The sequence below is a fragment of the Pseudorasbora parva genome, chromosome 4 (assembly GCF_024679245.1).
Source record: "Pseudorasbora parva isolate DD20220531a chromosome 4, ASM2467924v1, whole genome shotgun sequence".
NCBI classification, from domain to species: Eukaryota; Metazoa; Chordata; class Actinopteri; order Cypriniformes; family Gobionidae; genus Pseudorasbora; species Pseudorasbora parva.
In genome coordinates, this window is record NC_090175.1 from 45,361,924 (window position 1) to 45,379,612 (window position 17,689).

A 17,689-nucleotide genomic window follows, 5' to 3' on the forward strand; every position below is an offset into this window, starting at 1 on the left:
CGAAGAGGATGTCCCTGAACTTGTGAGGCGAGCAAACTGAATTGCGTAGCTGAGTCTGATGGTATGGATGAGCCAGCGAGATGGCTTATCCATACCAGGCCCCCAGAGACCAAACAAGCGGGACCAACAACACCACAGACGTACCCGGGGGTGAGGCAACTAAGCAGAGTGCTCTGGCCTGACTGAGGTGGCCCAGAGTGTTGCCTGAGCATTCCTGGTTTGGGCAGAGTGTGAGTGAGAAGGCCTGGTGGCATCGTCGGTGCCCACTCTGCTGTCCGCTGCCCAGAGGCAGGGAGATGCAATAATAACCAACTGCAGAACCGCAGAACCCATATACGTCACTCACAACGCTCTGAGGACAACAGCGCCATGCCACAGTCTCATGCCGGAAGTGGGCGGAGTTCACGAAAACTAAACAATCGGCACGGCGGAAGAAGAGAACACGGTAAACAGCTGTTTTGTGTTGTGGTTTTAATCTATCAAGTTTATTTGTGTTGTGTATTTGATCCATCGTTGTTGTATTAACACTTTATACAGAACGTGGCTCTATTTTTTTCTAATGTGCTCTGCTTTACGATGTCTATCGCGTCTGTTGATATGGTCTTGGTTTAAGTAACATAATTGTTTGTGATTTTATTTTTGGTTGTTGGCGCCGTATTTTTTATTTGCTTTTATCTGATACTGACCAGTGTTTTATGTGTTTTTCCCACTAATTTATTGAGGCATTACGATTTGGAGAGGACCAGCTTTACTTCATGTACATCAATGCAAGACATTCTGCAACAGTTTCTACTGCCCAGTGTTTTAAACTGACCAGATAGCACAGTACACCTTCATATTCACTTCAAAAAGCAGCTGTCCATGGAGGTATGAAGGTTTTGAGTTATTTGTTTATACACAGTAGCAAGAAATAGTATTTATTTGTTGTCCCTTTTGAATTAGTTGGTTATAAAGTTTCAAGTGTATATATATATATCGTGCTTAAGCTAACAAAATGCAAACACTATTTCATGTGTTTGAATGTGTCCCATTAAAATTAAATTAAGTACACAACCAAGCATTATATATATCTGTTTGATTTTGTTGCAGTAAATTGACAATCAGAATGTCACCCAGGATAATGGAAGCTGATCAAAAACAAGGTTAGTTTTAAAAGGCTCTAATAAAGACATAAGCTACTTATACAGATAGTGTGTTGTTATATGTCAGATTTTCCAGGAATGTTCTTCTATTCTATAATGTTCAATTGTTTTAGACTGTTCCACAACAGTTGGATGGCTCTATTGACAGTAGGATCTTCATGTCAATGGTAAGAAAAAGAAGGAAAAGGTAATTTTTTTTTAAATACAAGCTTCCCTTCATTAGGATAAAAAACATGAGGGCTTTTCACACTTGAAATAGTAAACTCCGGATATACAGAATCTTGGGTTATCTTGCTTCATGTTTCACACTGATCATCATTTACCTGAGATGAACAATTAATCCTGGGTATTCATACACTGCCGTTCCACACTGTACTTTAATAAACCATGGCATAACATATGTGCATTATCAGGGTCACTGACAGACACTGCACTGCACACAATATGTTTTCATAAATGCTCAAGCTTTGCATGTCCTTGTATTACAAGTTTTTCCTGAATGGACATTTCAGACTATACAATAATTTAAATGGTCTCTTCTTCGCTGCAATTGCGTTTTCTGTTTGCATTTGATGTTTTTCCTCTTCAATGCTGACTTTATTATTTATATAGAGTGCACAGTGTTTCAGTGACTGTCCAAAGCACGTAAATATAAAAGTGTGAAATGTTACTTTACCCGAGGTTAAAAGTGTGTTTAGAATGACGATAAGCTCAGTGTGAGAAGCCCTATGAAGGGCTTGCCTTTGTTTCTGTATACATTTTGAACTGAAAATGGTTAATTCATTTGATTGTGACAGGGTATCATTTATGTCAGAAATTTAGACATGAGAAACTGAATTTCACAACTTTATTATACATGCTACATCCTGACTTCAACACACGATATTGTTAAAACACTTCCAACATTTCATCCTATTTGTTTGTACCCTTGTCTCATGAAGGAGCCACGGATCACAGAAGACTCTGGAACAACCAACTGTTTTCAACAGTTTAGTGGAAGAGCCCTGATTTCTGAAATGTGAAAGTGGAAGACTAGGAAAAAGCCCTTCAACTTTCACAGGCTGAATGGTTGACCGACAACTGGCCAAAGAGACAGTTGTCAATGTTTATAGAGGTCACTTTTATTTTAGATTTAATTTGTCATGTACCTGCTGTGCAATAACTTTCAACTTAGTTCAATTTATTCCCCTTGGTCTGATTGTGTATTTTTTTTAAAGCAAACCCAAGCTAGTATATGACGCCTTTGCTACTTAAGGGGATTTTTAAGGAACATTTTATAAAATTAAACAATTTCTGTGTGTTTTGGGGTTTGATTAATCTGAATCATGCATAACAGTGTAGAATTGTGTAATATATATTATCTACTATGAATAAAAGGTTTATTCTGAGATGCTTGAGTAAAAAACAAATATATTGTGTCATAAAAATAAATGTTCAAATGCTCAATCTTTGTTTTCATTTTTTGTGTGTTAAGATTTGTGTTCAGTTTATCTAATATAATATTTAAGACATAATATAAATAAAAATAATAGCAACTTTTTACTTTAAAAACGTTACAATGTTTTTTTTATAAATACATTTTTTAACGTAAATTATTTTATTTTGTATTAATATCCAGTATTGTTTATTTTAAAACATATTTATATGATTTAACTATGAGTGAGTATATCTCTCTAGCCTATCTATCATCTCTCTATCTATCTTCAATTAGAACTTATTAATTAAATACTTGACATTATTAACATCGTTTAAACTTTGGGCTTGAAACGCTCCAAATAGAGCAATGTATGCGAAGATAAATCAGCTCCGCCCACTTCCGGCATGAGACTGTGGCGTGGCGCTGTTGTCGCCCTCAGACTGTTGTGAGTGACGTATATGGGTTCTGCGGTTCTGCAGTTAGACCTGTCTCGGGAGATGAGACACTCAGACCCAACTCGGGAGCCCTGGAAGCAGCCCATCTTTTCCCTCCCACTTTGCTGCCCCCTGGCGAGAAGAGGGGAGGAAAGGAGTGGCAACGCCCGGGGGAATCGCACAATGCTGACCTGACATTTTTGGAGCCCAGGGAGGGAGGAAACTGCTCTTCTACTGAGAGTATGGGACCAAATGCAGGACCGAATGCAGGACCGAAACCAAACCAAAATATTTTTTTCCCAGTTCTGCTCTGGGGGAGGGAGGGGTGCGAACAGCTTTATCAGGCTCATGCATATCTGCTAGGTTTAGCCCCATGTGACATTCATGGACCACTAGTGTGGATATCGCCTGACCCAGGGAGCGTATAGTGACTTTCATAACCCAGAGAGCATGGTCCAACACCGTTCCTGCATAACCCCTGGTTTGGGACTACCTTCGTGCATGCAGGACAGATGGTAGTGAGAGAGGGAAAACAGTTATACATGTTATGGCCCTTTTGGTGTTCCATATTTCCCCTCTCTCCAATACAGCAATTGACATTGTGTCCTCTCCCAGAGCCCCAAATTAAATGCTAGGTGACCTTTTTTTTCAAGGACCAGCAATCCCATCTGTAAGCTACCAGCAGGCATGTGAGACAGTGAGCGTGGCCGTCAGAACAGCACACAACACTGAATGCTCAAGACCCCATTAAAAAAGCAAGATTAACAGCACATCGATGTGGTCATGTTCTCATAAAAGAACATGAACCACCCACAAACACAGTCCCAGTATGCTTGCGATGCAATAGAGGAGTGGGGGCCCATGGAGATATACCTGGCGGGGAAGCCCCACTGTAATCCTCAGGTCACCAAGACTTATTAACAAAAGTAGTCCTTTTCTGGTGCACCAGAAAATAAACTAGATCGGAGAATAGGCAACAGGACAACCCCGTTTGAGGTTCCAATACAGTTGAGGCCCCGTCCACAGACCCAAACTGCATATCCGTTGTACGTGGCCCCCAGCTCGTGGATGAGGCGTCTGTGAAGACCACAGCATGCCTGGACACCTGTTCTAGGGACACTCCCATCTGTAGAAAAGGAGGCCCAGCCAACCAACACAGGAACAAGTGTATGTTGTAGTGGCCACTCGCTGACTTAGGCCATCCCACCAGCACCCAGGTAAGAGAGCGATCCTCCTCGAGACTCATCTAAACACTCTTCCTAGAAACCAATGTTCCAACATAGCAGGGACCAGAGGAAGAGGATAACTATACTTGACTGTCTGGGAATTAAAGGCTCGGCAATCGATACATTGATGAAAGCCTCCGTTCTTTTTGGCCATGAAGAAGAAGCTAGATGCGACAGGGGATGTCGATGGATGAAACAATGGATGAGAGTCTCCTGAATATACAACTTCATGGCCTTCCCATGGCCAATGAAGTGGAAGATGTGTCGCCAGCCATTTACTAAACACTTTCTGGAATGCTCTGTACTCTGGAGGAATTTCAGTTTTACTCTCATTTTCAGGGCTTTCTATTGAGGTGAAGTTCAACTGAAGAATGGCGGAAGAGATGGTGTGATTTTGGCAGTCCCTGTGCCTCATTGGTTTGGTAACTGATAACAGACATTCCTTGAAGCAGAAATCACTCCATTGTAGAATTTCTCCAGAGTTCCAGTTGAAGGTGGGTTCATGTTGAGTCATCCAGGGGTATCCCAGGATGATGTCAAGGGTGGAACCTTCCAGCACCATGAACGAGATCTCCTCATTCAGGCAGCTGACATGGAGTGTGATGGTGGGGGAAAAGTGACATACAAAACCACAACCCAGCAGTTTGCAGAGAATGTTGTAAATAGTTAATTCCTGTGGGCAGCATTTCCTCTAGAGATTAAATCTTTGGAGAACTTGGCAGATGTAGCTGGTACATGTATTACCTTGAAGCAGGTTGAACAGTTGATCATGGATGGATAATACTGAGGCGGTTTGGCAGAAGAATTCCTTGAAGTGGTTGGTAAAGGTAGTTAACAAGGTTGTGACCAGACCGTCGGCTTGGAGAGCTCGTCCTGACAGCAGAGAAATCATGAAGTGGTAAGGTGATGACAAACTGCATGCACAGGTTCTGTAATGGGATCTGGAGGACATTCTGTGCTGAGTTCAGCCAGACCCTGCATTGTAAAGTCTTGTCTTCTGTCAAAACACAGAAGGGAACAGACAGGTAAGTGATAAAAAACATTTATTAAAGGCAGATTGTGGGTGAACAGCGGGAACCAGGCGATGGGAAATGGATGGTGACTTGATGAATGTAAATGGTGACTTAGCTGCTGAAGTATTCCTTACAGGTGACGATGGAGATGGAAAAGAGAGATCGGGAACCAGGCAGATGGACTGAAGACAGGAATTTATTGTAAAACTAAAATATGATTTACTGTAAACTCTGTAAACAAACTAAACTGTGTCAAACGTCTTTGTATATTTTATTTAGATGTATTTGCTGGCATCCAGAAATATTTGCTTCCCATTAGTCAATAAATCCTTAAGAAACACCTCTTGCAACACCTTGGAATGTGTTTTTAGGTAAAGCACAGATTTCTGTGAGGCTTATGGTGATGACTTGCTTATGAACTGATTTTGATTCCCAAAGGCCATCACCTTATAAAAGTGTGTAAATTGTAGAAGCTGTGTTCTGAGAAGGAATTTTCACATAATCAACATGCAATCTGTGATGTACACTTGACTCTGACTAGCATAGTTGTGAAATGCCTGGCAGGAAAGACTTAAAGGAACTCTCCACCGTTTTTAGAAATAGGGCTTATTCAATTTATTTCCTACATTTAGGAAATACATGTGGGCAAATGCATTTTTGTCTCAGTGCAGCGCATCATTTTAGTTTGGCAGGGTCGCCGCTAGCTTTGCTTAGCATAATGAATGCAATCCTTTGTTGCCAGCTAGCATGTCCAGAGTAAAAGTTATCCAAAAAAAACACCCACGTAATTACTTCTTGTGACCTGCGTATCACAACGAGTACAAATGGCGATGCAGATTAAGATTAGGAAATTTCCTAGGCAGATATTGACTTGGGACTATATTATGGGGAAGCATAGACGAAACACTGCTTCTTGGGCGCAGAGATATCACGGCTCTCATCCTCACATCCTCTGGCTGTTGAGCAATTGCAATGTGTTGAGTGATTCCAAGTCAATATCTGCCTAGGAAATTGCCTAGTCTTAACCCTCTTGGCGCCATGGTCGAGTTTACTCGATAAGATGCGTCACTGAACAAAACGGCCGATTTTGTCAAATAGGGTGTCAAATTTCATTCAACCTCCCCTCCACTAGATGTTTGACATGTTGTACATCATCCCTGACTCATACAAACATCATGATTCTATACAAAATATACGAGCAAGAGCGCAAATTTATCAGTGTAAACAAAAGCGGAGCTGACGTGTGAGTGAGCTGTTTTATCAGAGCATTGTCAACGTCAGCGAGTCTTTGCATTAGATTATTATTACTATTATTATTTTCTAATGGCATCAATAAAGCTTACCCGCAATGAAGTGTTGGGTCTTCTATTCGCGGACCCTGATTCTGAAGGGAAACACGAGATGACGGTGATTCTCATTGTGAATACACAGTCCACAAGAAGTAATCAGGGGGGTGTCTGTTTGTTTTTTTATCACTTTTACTCTCGACATGATAGCTGGCAACATTGGATTCCATTCATTATGCTAAGCAAAGCTAGCTGCAACCCTCCAAACTAACACAATGCATGCTTCTTCTTTCAGCTGTTCCCTTCAGGGGTCGCCACAGCACGCAAAAAAACAGCGTAGCAAATGCACACCAAAATTAGTTTTGCCGTATGCATTCCACGACATTGCACACTCGTACTATTTATACGCATTTTCGTGAGATCCAGCTGATATGAGGTCTGCTGAGATATAAGCACCCAGGAACTTGAAACTCTCTACTTTCTCCACCTCCTCTCTTAATACACAGAGAGACCAATGCTGAGTGTGTCAATGTTATCTCTTTAGTTTTTGTGATGTTACGGTCCATATTATTATGAGTGCACCACTCCATCAGATGTTGAACCTCCTCCCTGTAGGCTGTTTTGTCATTTTGCGTTATCAGTCCTACTAGTTAGCCTAGAAATTTAGACGCACCCTAGCGGCAGCTAATCTAATCTGCCACGACTGTCGTCTAGCAACTCTCAATACACATCTGAGTTGTAAAAACCAAACTCTGGTGAGGCCAATCACATCGTGTATAGAGTCGGTGGGCGGGGCTTAACATAATGACGGCCGAGTTGCGCTTGCGTGCTACTAATAAACACAGATGCTGGCGAACGGCGGTCTTTTGAAACAGCTTTGACCGCGACTCTGGAAGACTTGGAATTAAACTGAGAAAAGAACAAAGAACGGCATTGAAATCATTATTAAGAAGGGGACATGTGTTCTGAGTTTTGTCGACCGGATATGGCGAAAGTTTAATCTACTATATCTGCTTCACGTTGCTGTGGTAGGTTGTAACGATATCCAATTGCGTGCAGAGGCAGCTTGAAAGACAACGTTTATCCCGCCCCTCGGATTGAGCCCTGTCAATGGTGAGTTCCCAGACCAAACACCTTGATGTGGACCTGGCTTGTCAGGCTATACTATGGTAGTATCGTCTGCAAATTGAACTATGTGTGGAGTTATATGTGAAGAGTATGTATAGGAGAGGGCTGAGTACACACCCCTGCGGTGCTCATGTATTCAGGATCAAAGTTGACAAAATACAGCCTCCCATCCTGACAGTTTGCAGTCTGTTACTTAACAAGTCCAGTATCCAAAAGCTCAGTGAACTGTCCAAGCCCAGGTGCATCAATTTTTGGAAAAGTTGGTGAGGAATGATTAAAAGCTAAACCAATGAACAACATCAATAAAATATATGAAAGACATCCTCTCATATGTGTCAGACAGATGTGTGAGGACTGAGTGCAAATTGATGTTGGACGAGATCAGTTTGAATGAAAGTGTTAACATGAGTGAGAATCAAACTCTCAAAACATTTAATAATGATGGGTGTTACGTCACTGTATGTGTATCTGTGTGTATTTTCTCTCTTTTCCCTCTCTCTCTCTGTCATTCTCTTCAGTTCCATCCCTCTACCCTTTTGGTTGGTTTGGGAACCTGTCAGTCTCAATCAGGCCGTGTGACATCAGCTCTTCTGCAGCAAATCCAGTTTCTTCATCAACGTTAAAAAGGATCAAAGTTGAACAGTTCGCATTTTTCTCTCTGTGTTGTGTTTGTTGTTGTTGTCAATGTTCTTTGATTTGTGATTATTCAAACATTAAAGTTGGCCATCTCGTTTTATATAGTTATTGTCTGTTCATTTGATGGTGTGTTTCTCCCCAAGAGTAGAGTGGACAGGTTATCTATCACGTGACTTACATTGCACAACATGTAGGCGATTTGCTATATAAACACCCTATAAGAGAGGGAATTTATTACGCTTTGGATGTTTTGTTTTGGTTAGTTAGAGTAAGTAAGTTAGGGTGTTTGATGCTAAAGATTGTTGGTTTATCTTGTTTATTTGATTAGACAGGTTAGAGGTTGAATTTTAAGTTAGATTTTGTTTTATTATTTTCTTTTATTTGGCGTCACTTGGGTTAATAGGTAAATATTTGTTTATATTCTCTTATATTGAATGTTTCTTTAATAATTATTATTGTGAGTTATCCCTTGTTTGGTATTCATCATTTTATACTTATACTTACTTATACTTTATACTTATGTACAATAAATCACTTTTCTTCTGTTTACTTCATTTATGCATTATCGCTTAATGAATCACTACAGATTTTAAACTCTTGTCTTTGGTTAGACTAGGAGTCGTAGCAATGGGGGTTAGGGCAACTGTATGATATTAATTCAAACTGTTCAGTAATGCCTGTGTATGCTTATCAATGATGCCTGCATGTGTATCAGTCCTAACACACATTTTGTGTGAGTCACCTTCGTGATAAAGTGGGGACAGCATCACACTGTAACTCAAACCTGTTATTGTATGGCTTCTGAAGGCAAAGAAGCTGATGGCATTTTTTATCCACCTATTTATGGTCTCAGTGATGCCATACACTAGATTAAATTAAGATTAAAGCACATGCTTCAGACACCCACTCATGCAGAAGCATTCCCATAGCATCAATGTCATGGCGCAGCGTCAAAGTGGAGCTTTTTTAAGATAGGTTCTTCTAAAAAATCATTAAAGTTAGTCTATGCATATGTTATGCAGACTATCTGAAATAGATCATGGCTCATATTATATTCTACCTTGTGTGTGTGTGCATGTAAAAAAAAGATAGAGGGAGATTTCTGAGGTTTATAATAATTAAACAAAATTAAGCAGAATGCTTTGACTCACAGTTTGTATGTCCTAGATCATGTGCTTTTGAAATGAATGAATGAATGAATGAATGAATGAATGAATGAATGAATGAATGAATGAATGAATGAATGAATGAATGAATGAATGAATGAATGAATGAATGAATGAATGAAGTAAAATGTATTTGTTTGAAGTTGTTTTTTTGTTTTGTTTTGTTTTGTTTTGTTTTGTTTTGTTTTGTTTTGTTTTGTTTTGTTTTGTTTTGTTTTGTTTTGTTTTGTTTTGTTTTGTTTTGTTTTGTTTTGTTTTGTTTTTGGCACAAGCTTTAAATCTCTGTTAGTCATAACATTAGATTTGTCTGCCTTGTCTTTTTAATAATAGAATCCTATCATATTAATCCAAATCCACAATTACGACTGATTCCTTAATCCAGTGTAGAGAAACAACATTTTCTAGCTAAAAGGGTGTTGATATTTTTAACTGCTTATGTTAACCAGCTAGTTGTCATCAGATCAGGCATGACATGGAGTTGCAATGTTTCTACTGTCCATTGTCAATCAACTGTATTATAACAAAAGTGTAACTTGACTGAGTCGTGTAGCATTGTACCGCAGAATAGACTTTCCATTTGTTAAACAGAAGGTTTGCGATTGCCCTTACAATTTCTTGAGATCAATCCTCTTGTTACAGAACAAAAGTAATTATGATGGTGCTATAGTGATGGAAATGTTTAAATGTCAACACTACAATACAGGTTTTAATGTTTCGAAATTGATCATTTTGGCTTCAATGTGATGTTGTATTCTCTTCTATTACGTTATACATCATTGAAGAAACAAGACCCTTTCAGCATCTCAATGCGATGTTCTGTTTATCCAGACAGAAACTGTGGAAATGACCTTGTATTCCAGAGACAAGCTCCCTCAGTGATAGTGTCCAGTCTATTTATACTTTCGGATGTTTGTTGTGGTGGAAATAGTGACCTTGACCTTAGACGTGTTAGGAAAAATATAGCAAGTGTCCTCAGACCCAAAACTGCTCTCAGTTTTATTAACAAACTTTTGTTGAGGAAATTGAAAATAAATATAATCCACTTTATAAAACACTTGAACATTTTTCATTTACAGTGGATAAAAGGTCCGCATGTTTATGCTTTTGCATGACTTGCATAAACAAAGACAAACTAATTTTTCTATGGAATAACTTGCACAGGTTAATTGTTCAAGAATGTGCGCTTAGAGTAAACTGGTAAATTGAATTTTATGTGGACTTGCATTGCCGAACGGTGGTTTGAGCCACAAACGTTTATATTTTTCAAAGCATCCAAAGCTCAAATTGGATCCAAAAATTCCCTCATACACATTTATTTGTAACAGTACTCCACTCACAAGCTCTCGCACCCTTCTCAATTGGAAATTAATGACTGCTTTTCTGTAGTTTGTTATAGTAAGCAGTGTTGTCAGTTTTAGCCCATACAACGATAATTGTCTAAATGAATCAGCATTCTGAAAGAATGAGATGAGTAAATAAATCAGCGCCTCATTATTAAAGGGTTAGTTCACCCAAAAATGAAAATTCTGTCATTAGTCCCTCATGTCGTTCCAGACACGTATGACCTTAGTTCATCTTTGGAACACAATTTGAAATATTTTTGATGAAATCCAAGAGCTCTCTGGACCCTCCATAGACAGCAATTTAATTACCCCTTTAAGGCCCAGGAAATACATTGCTCAAATAGTCCATGTGACAACAGTGTTTCAACCTTAATTTTATAAAGTGACAAGAATACTTTTTGTGCACAAAAATAACTAACAAAAATAACTTTATTCAACAATTACTTCTCATATGTGACAGTCTCCTACTCAGTTTACATTGTAAATACAGTGCAGTCTTTCTGAGTTCTGCATGGTTCTATTCCAGAACTGCGGCTCACCATTGGTTTGCTCCTGTGTCAGCATCCCACGTATGTGTTATAGTGCTCACGTGAACAGCATCTGCACTGTATTTACAACAAACTGGAGACAAATTGTTGAATACAGTCGTTATTTGTATTAGTTTTCTGCCCGCAAAAAGATTCTCATTGCTTCATAAAATCAAGGTTCAACCACTGTAGGCACATGGACTATTTTAAAAATGTTTTTAACCTTTTTGGACCTTGAAAGTGTTTATTACATCGATGTCTATGAGGGGTCAGAGAACTCTCGGATATGATCAAAAATATCTTCATTTGTGTTCCAAAGATGAATAAAGGTATTATGGGTTTGGAACAACATGAGAGAGAGTAATTAATGACAGAATTGTCATTTTTGGGTGAACTAACCCTTCAAAGACAGTTACATGTGGCCACCTATTGCTGATCAGATTTTACTCTTTCCCATCCATTGATGGAAAATTACAGCTTTCCATGTTTTCACTGTTATATGGTAAAGGGCACTATAAAACAACTTCTGAAAGAGTACAGAATCTCTGAATCAAAACACAGGTGAAGAAGAAGCAAAAACGAGTGATAGTATATGTAAGCAGATGCATATGTAAAATAACGCAATTAAACAGCAACATTAAACAGCATATATATCCAAACTGTGCAAACTCTGGGGGTTGTTGAAGGACTCAATCTAATCCATCTGTGTTTTGATCATCGTTCTGAATCTGTTCTGGATGTAATTTTTCATAAATAAAGAAATATATATTTTCTCAGCTTTTTGCTCAAAATGTAGCTTTTTGTAATAAAACGTATCCACATCCAAATGTTGATTTAAAAAAGAATGCATTACACTTCTGCTTTTTACGCAGAGGCTCTGTTCTTTCTTTTGATATACTGTATTGCATGGTCAGATATTCATCAACTACATTTTCTGGGGGCCATGATTTTTTTGTTAAAATAATATAAAATGCTAGTCCATGGTGGCAACTTAGTAAAAAACTGTTCTTCAGTTGTCAGATTTTAACACTTTATCAATATTATTATTACTTGATAAGTATTACTTATTTGTATCTGACAACACTTCTTTATAGTTTTCTCAATACTCACATTTTCATAATTAATGACCCTATCATAAAAAGGACAGCTGCTGGCTTAAGACAAGAGATGACCAGATGCAGAGAGGGCTGCTGTGAACACACACCACAACGCCCTAGAAAACCTGCTCTAATGACCAGGTCTTCATGGCCCAATTTGACAAGCTCCAAGTGCAATGCCATTGAGACAGTGAGTAAATGTTCTTGTTGACACTATCTTCACCATTAGCTTGATATAGTCAGGCGCTCCACTGTCCCCTCTCTCCCTCAGCAGGAGCAAATGTAGCATCTTCTACCAAGCAACATACCTGGGGGGGGGGGGGGGGGTCCTTGTCTTAGCATAGTATAGCACTTCATCTTAGCTGTAAAAGCAAACTAAAAGCAACACTAAGTTTATTTTGGTATAAAAAAAGAGCATTTGGAACACTTAAATGTCAATGCTGTTTGTTCACAGCAAGGTTCTCACTAAATACATCTGTTACTGTTTTTCTCATGTATTCTTGTTCTATTCCTTTTTTTCTTCATTCCCTCTCTCCGATAAGCTTTGTGTATGAGGCCACCAGGACTCTGCAGATGAAGGAAGCACAATGCTGACCCAGGCCGAGCCATCTATTCATCCTGTCACACAGCAGCAAAGCAGACCACTATACCATAGCTCTGCTGTTTACTCTATCTCTTCACCCGATGATGCAGCTTGAACGTTACGGTTGAGCAGACGACCTTGTGAGATTCGAAACATCGAACAATGCCAGCACACCCACCAAACACCTTCCTACACACATGCACAAAAACCCTTCAGAGCATTATTTATGCAGGACACCATACAGTGGATTAACAGAACACACACCATCCCGGCTTCATGAAAAGACCAGGCCGAGACAAATTCCCTATCACATAAACACACTCAACCTCACCAATACAACAGGAAAAAAGCATATCACATACTATTTAGCACATAAATTCAAAAAAACGTTTAAAGGGAATGTTCACCCAAAAAATGGAAACTCCCCAATATGTTGTGTATGACATTCTTTCTTGTGCAGAACACAAAAGAAGATATTTTAAAGAACTGTTTGTGGCTATACAATGAAAGTCAGAGGGTTTCAAAAACACTATTGACTTTCATTGTATGGACAAACACACATTTGAGACATTTTCTAAGATATCTTCTTTTGTGTTTCACAGAAAAAGAAAGGCATACAGGTTTGGAACGACATGAGTAAATGATGACAAAATGCTAATTTTTGAGTCAAGCATCCCTTTATTTGGCCCTGGCTCTAGTCCCCATGAAATCAAAATATACCCTTTTGTATGGAATACTGTATTGTTTATTATAAATGATTTCCCATGCTCATATATAAATAAATAAAAATGTATCATGTGCTCTTGGAATCTTAAATAAAACTTTAGGTGTGTTAGATTTCATGCAGTGCTGACATTTTTAAAAATACTTTCTTTTCTGTTTCACAGAAAAACATTTTATTTTATTTTTTTAGAAAAACATACATATTATATGTACAATATGGGGGTGTAAATGATGACATAATATTATTTTGGGGGGGTGAACTATCCATTTAAACTGTTATTTGTTCCTGTCTGTAGTCCCATGCATGAAATCGAAATTGACCATTTCTTTTTGTAATGGAATACTGCAGAGTTTATTAAATGTTTAACCATGCTCATTTTTTTTATTTAAAAAAAATAAAACTCTTAGCCTAGTCCCAGAAAATGCGTTATTGAGCTGTTTTAACTGAAGGCAACTTGTACAGCAATATCTTAAAATATGTCATTGCTAATGCTAGCACATTTATAAAACCTGCGTAAATGTCCTAATTGAACGAAGGCCTACTTCTGGCTTAATCTAAGCCCTGTCTGCAAAACTAGGCCTAGGTGTGTTTAACATTATGCAGCACTAAAATGTGAGACATTTTGCTAAATCTTTTATTTTGCAATATATGTTTTTGTATATGTTTCACAATACAATAAAGTCATACAGAATTTAAATGATATGAGTGAGTAAATGATGAAAAAATGCTCTTTTTGAGTAAACTATCCCTTTAAATACACCAGCAGAGCACAAACCCTTCCCCACTAGCTCCCTTGGCCTTTTCCAATTAGCAAACCATGTTTTGTTTTAGATTTAAAGAGTAGTGACAACATAATGCACTTATTTCAAGAGCTAAGGGGGCTTTATATGCATATGCGCATATAGTATGTCGAAATCCCCTAACCCCAGATGTCCGCAATTTCACCGCATCATATCAAATGTTAAACGGACCTCTAACGACCCGCTCCCCGAGGGACGCTTGACACCAGTCCGTGTGTGTGTGAGTGTGTGTGTGTGTGTGTTAGAATGTGTGTGTGTGTGTGTGTGTGTGTGTGTGTGTGTGTGTGTGTGTGTGTGTGTGTGTGTGTGTGTGTGTGTGTGTGTGTGTGTGTGTGTGTGTGTGTGTGTGTGTGTGTGTGTGTGTGTGTGTGTGTGTGTGTGTGTGTGTGTGTGTGTGTGTGTGTGTGTGTGTGTGTGTGTGTGTGTGTGTGTGTGTGTGTATGGGGTTGTGCCAGAGGGGTTTTACACTAGGTTCACCCACTCAACCACTTAAGACAATGAATAAATAAAGCTTTTGCCTCTCTCACGCACTCTCATCTTAGATCCCTCTTTCATTTAATCCAACAGTGATTCAGGGAACAAGCGAGAGGGAGAAAAGGAGAGGGAGATTTCATTCATGCATTTTTCATGTATTTCTTTTTGTCTTTATCAGCTGAATGACTCTTTGCTAACAGTAAGCGAAAACCTTCCTTTGTCTCCCATGGCTCTGCGCGTACGTGATTTTGCCTGACTGAACGTTGTGACACATTACACACACAGCCATGTCTTGCTATTACAAAAGAGCCTTTTAGTGACTTCCGCAACAGACATTTACATCGTTCATGCTACTTTTACTTCACTGCTTGTATTTGACCTTTATCTTTTTGATTTCCCAGCAATCTTTGAAAAGGAAATGGAAATGTCTTCTATTTTTATTTTGTTCAGTGTTTCTTTTTTCAAGACGTCCTCTCTGCAGCCTGTGGTGCAATGATTTACTGCATTTAAACCAATACATAATTTAAGTTTTTTTCCCCAAACCAGTTTAAGGATGGGGTAGGTTTAGGTGTCTGTTGTTGCATTATGTAGAAATAGCAAGCTATTTTTGTAAAGCATAAGACGCCTCCTCCAATATACATGAACAAGCTAACACGATCACATAAGAATACGTATCAATAGTGCGAGTATGCAATGTCGTGGAACTTATATGGCAAAATGGTTTTACTGTGCATATGGTATGCAGTTTTTCATGTGCACATGATGCACACTTTATGCCGTGTATGACATGCTCTTCTTGGGTAGGACGTGCCTGGGGGGGGTGCATTTAATACACAATAAAGTGTGTTTATGGCGTATTATAAAATTTGACTTAAAATAGTTTTGGGTTCTGAGGCTCCCACAGAATATATATATATACACTCACCTAAAAGATTATTAGAAACACCATACTAATACTGTGTTTGACCCCCTTTCGCCTTCAGAACTGCCTTAATTCTAAATGGCATTGATTCAACAAGGTGCTGAAAGCATTCTTTAGAAATGTTGGCCCATATTGATAGAATAGCATCTTGCAGTTGATGGAGATTTGTGGGATGCACATCCAGGGCACGAAACTCCCCTTCCACCACATCCCAAAGATGCTCTATTGGGTTGAGATCTGGTGACTGTGGGGGCCATTTTAGTACAGTGAACTCATTGTCATGTTCAAGAAACCAATTTGAAATGATTCAAGCTTTGTGACATGGTGCATTATCCTGCTGGAAGTAGCCATTAGAGGATGGGTACATGCATGGGCGTAGATTACGCGGGGGACGCGGGGGACATGTCCCCCTCACTTTTAATAAAATGTATTTTCGTCCCCCGCACTTTTACTGGGTCTCACCGATCCTAGTCGACCCGCTCCGAGCGGGATTCGATCCGGCGTTACCCTGCGCGGCGACGGCCAAGTTAACAGGGACACTAAAAACAGCCTTCTCTAACCTCGGTTTATAGCGCGCTTCTTGAGGTCACGGGCAAGTGTATTTACATAGAAACCAATGTGAATACATCAAGATTTAAATTCAGAGACAAAAAATAATCTATGCGTGACCTGTAATTTTTTTCGATTCCTAATATGAGGAGGGCGCTCACATAGAAAGTCCAATAGTGGATTCGTAATACCCAGTCACGCTGCTGAAGGAAAACAATCGTTATGAGAGATTAAACGTGACGACGAAAATCAGACGTTTGCGACAATATATGCTTTATGTGTGTTTTTCAAGTCATCTCGATGTAGGCTATTTATTGACAATAAAGTAGGCTATCATGTGATTAATGTTTAGTATCTTCTGCTCACCAAGGCTGCATTATGTAATGAAAAATAGTTAAAAAAGTAATATTTTGAAACATTATTACAAATTAAAACAGCTTTTTTCCTATGTGAATATATAGTAATTTATTCCTGTGATCAAAGCTGTATTTATCATCATTACTCCAGTCTGTGTCACATGATCCTTCACTAATTATTCTCATATGAGGATTTCATAATCAAGAAACATTTATGATTATTATCTGTGTTGAAAACAGTTGTGCTGCTTAAAAATGTTGTGGAAACCATGATAGCCTACATGTTATTTTTCAGGATTCTATAGAATTTTTGAATATAATTTTTTTGAATAGAAAGTTCAATGGACAGCATTTATTTGCATTTATTAAATCAATTATTATCTAATTTGTAATATTAAAAATATCACTTGTGATCAATTTAATGCATGTCTTATCAATAAAAGTATTAATTTAGCTCTTTTTTAATTTTACCACAAATGTTTAGATGGTTTCCACAAAAATTAAGCATCACCATGAGCAGCATAACTGATAATAATCATAAATGTGTGTTGATCATCAGATCCTCATATGAGAATGATTAGTGAAGGATCATGTGACACTGAAGACTGGAGTAATGATGATAAATTCAGCTTTGATCACAGGAATAAATTACACTTTACTATATCTTCACATAGAGAACAGCATGGTTTACATTAGAATACTTTTTTTTTTTTTACATTGCATAAAATCTGCAAAGTCTTAATGCAGAAGTGTTTGTAGTATATAAACCAATCATAAAATTGGCATAAAAAATAGGAGAATAACATTATAGATATTAATTAATGGTTATTGTTCAGCAGTGTATTTGATATCTTGCCCAATTAAAA

The 17,689-nt window shown here is 38.5% G+C and overlaps 1 long non-coding RNA gene across 2 annotated transcripts; it reads left to right on the forward strand.

The window, feature by feature from the left end:
- The first annotated feature begins 312 nt into the window (after positions 1 to 312).
- On the forward strand, positions 313 to 2,588 carry LOC137074094 (uncharacterized). Of its 2 annotated transcripts, XR_010904910.1 has the most exons (5): positions 313 to 445; positions 723 to 867; positions 1,090 to 1,142; positions 1,256 to 1,309; positions 2,084 to 2,588. It is a non-coding gene; the product is annotated as an uncharacterized lncRNA (long non-coding RNA). The 2 variants fall into 2 exon arrangements; XR_010904909.1 differs by having other exon boundaries at positions 322 to 867.
- Positions 2,589 to 17,689: the final 15,101 nt, after the last annotated feature.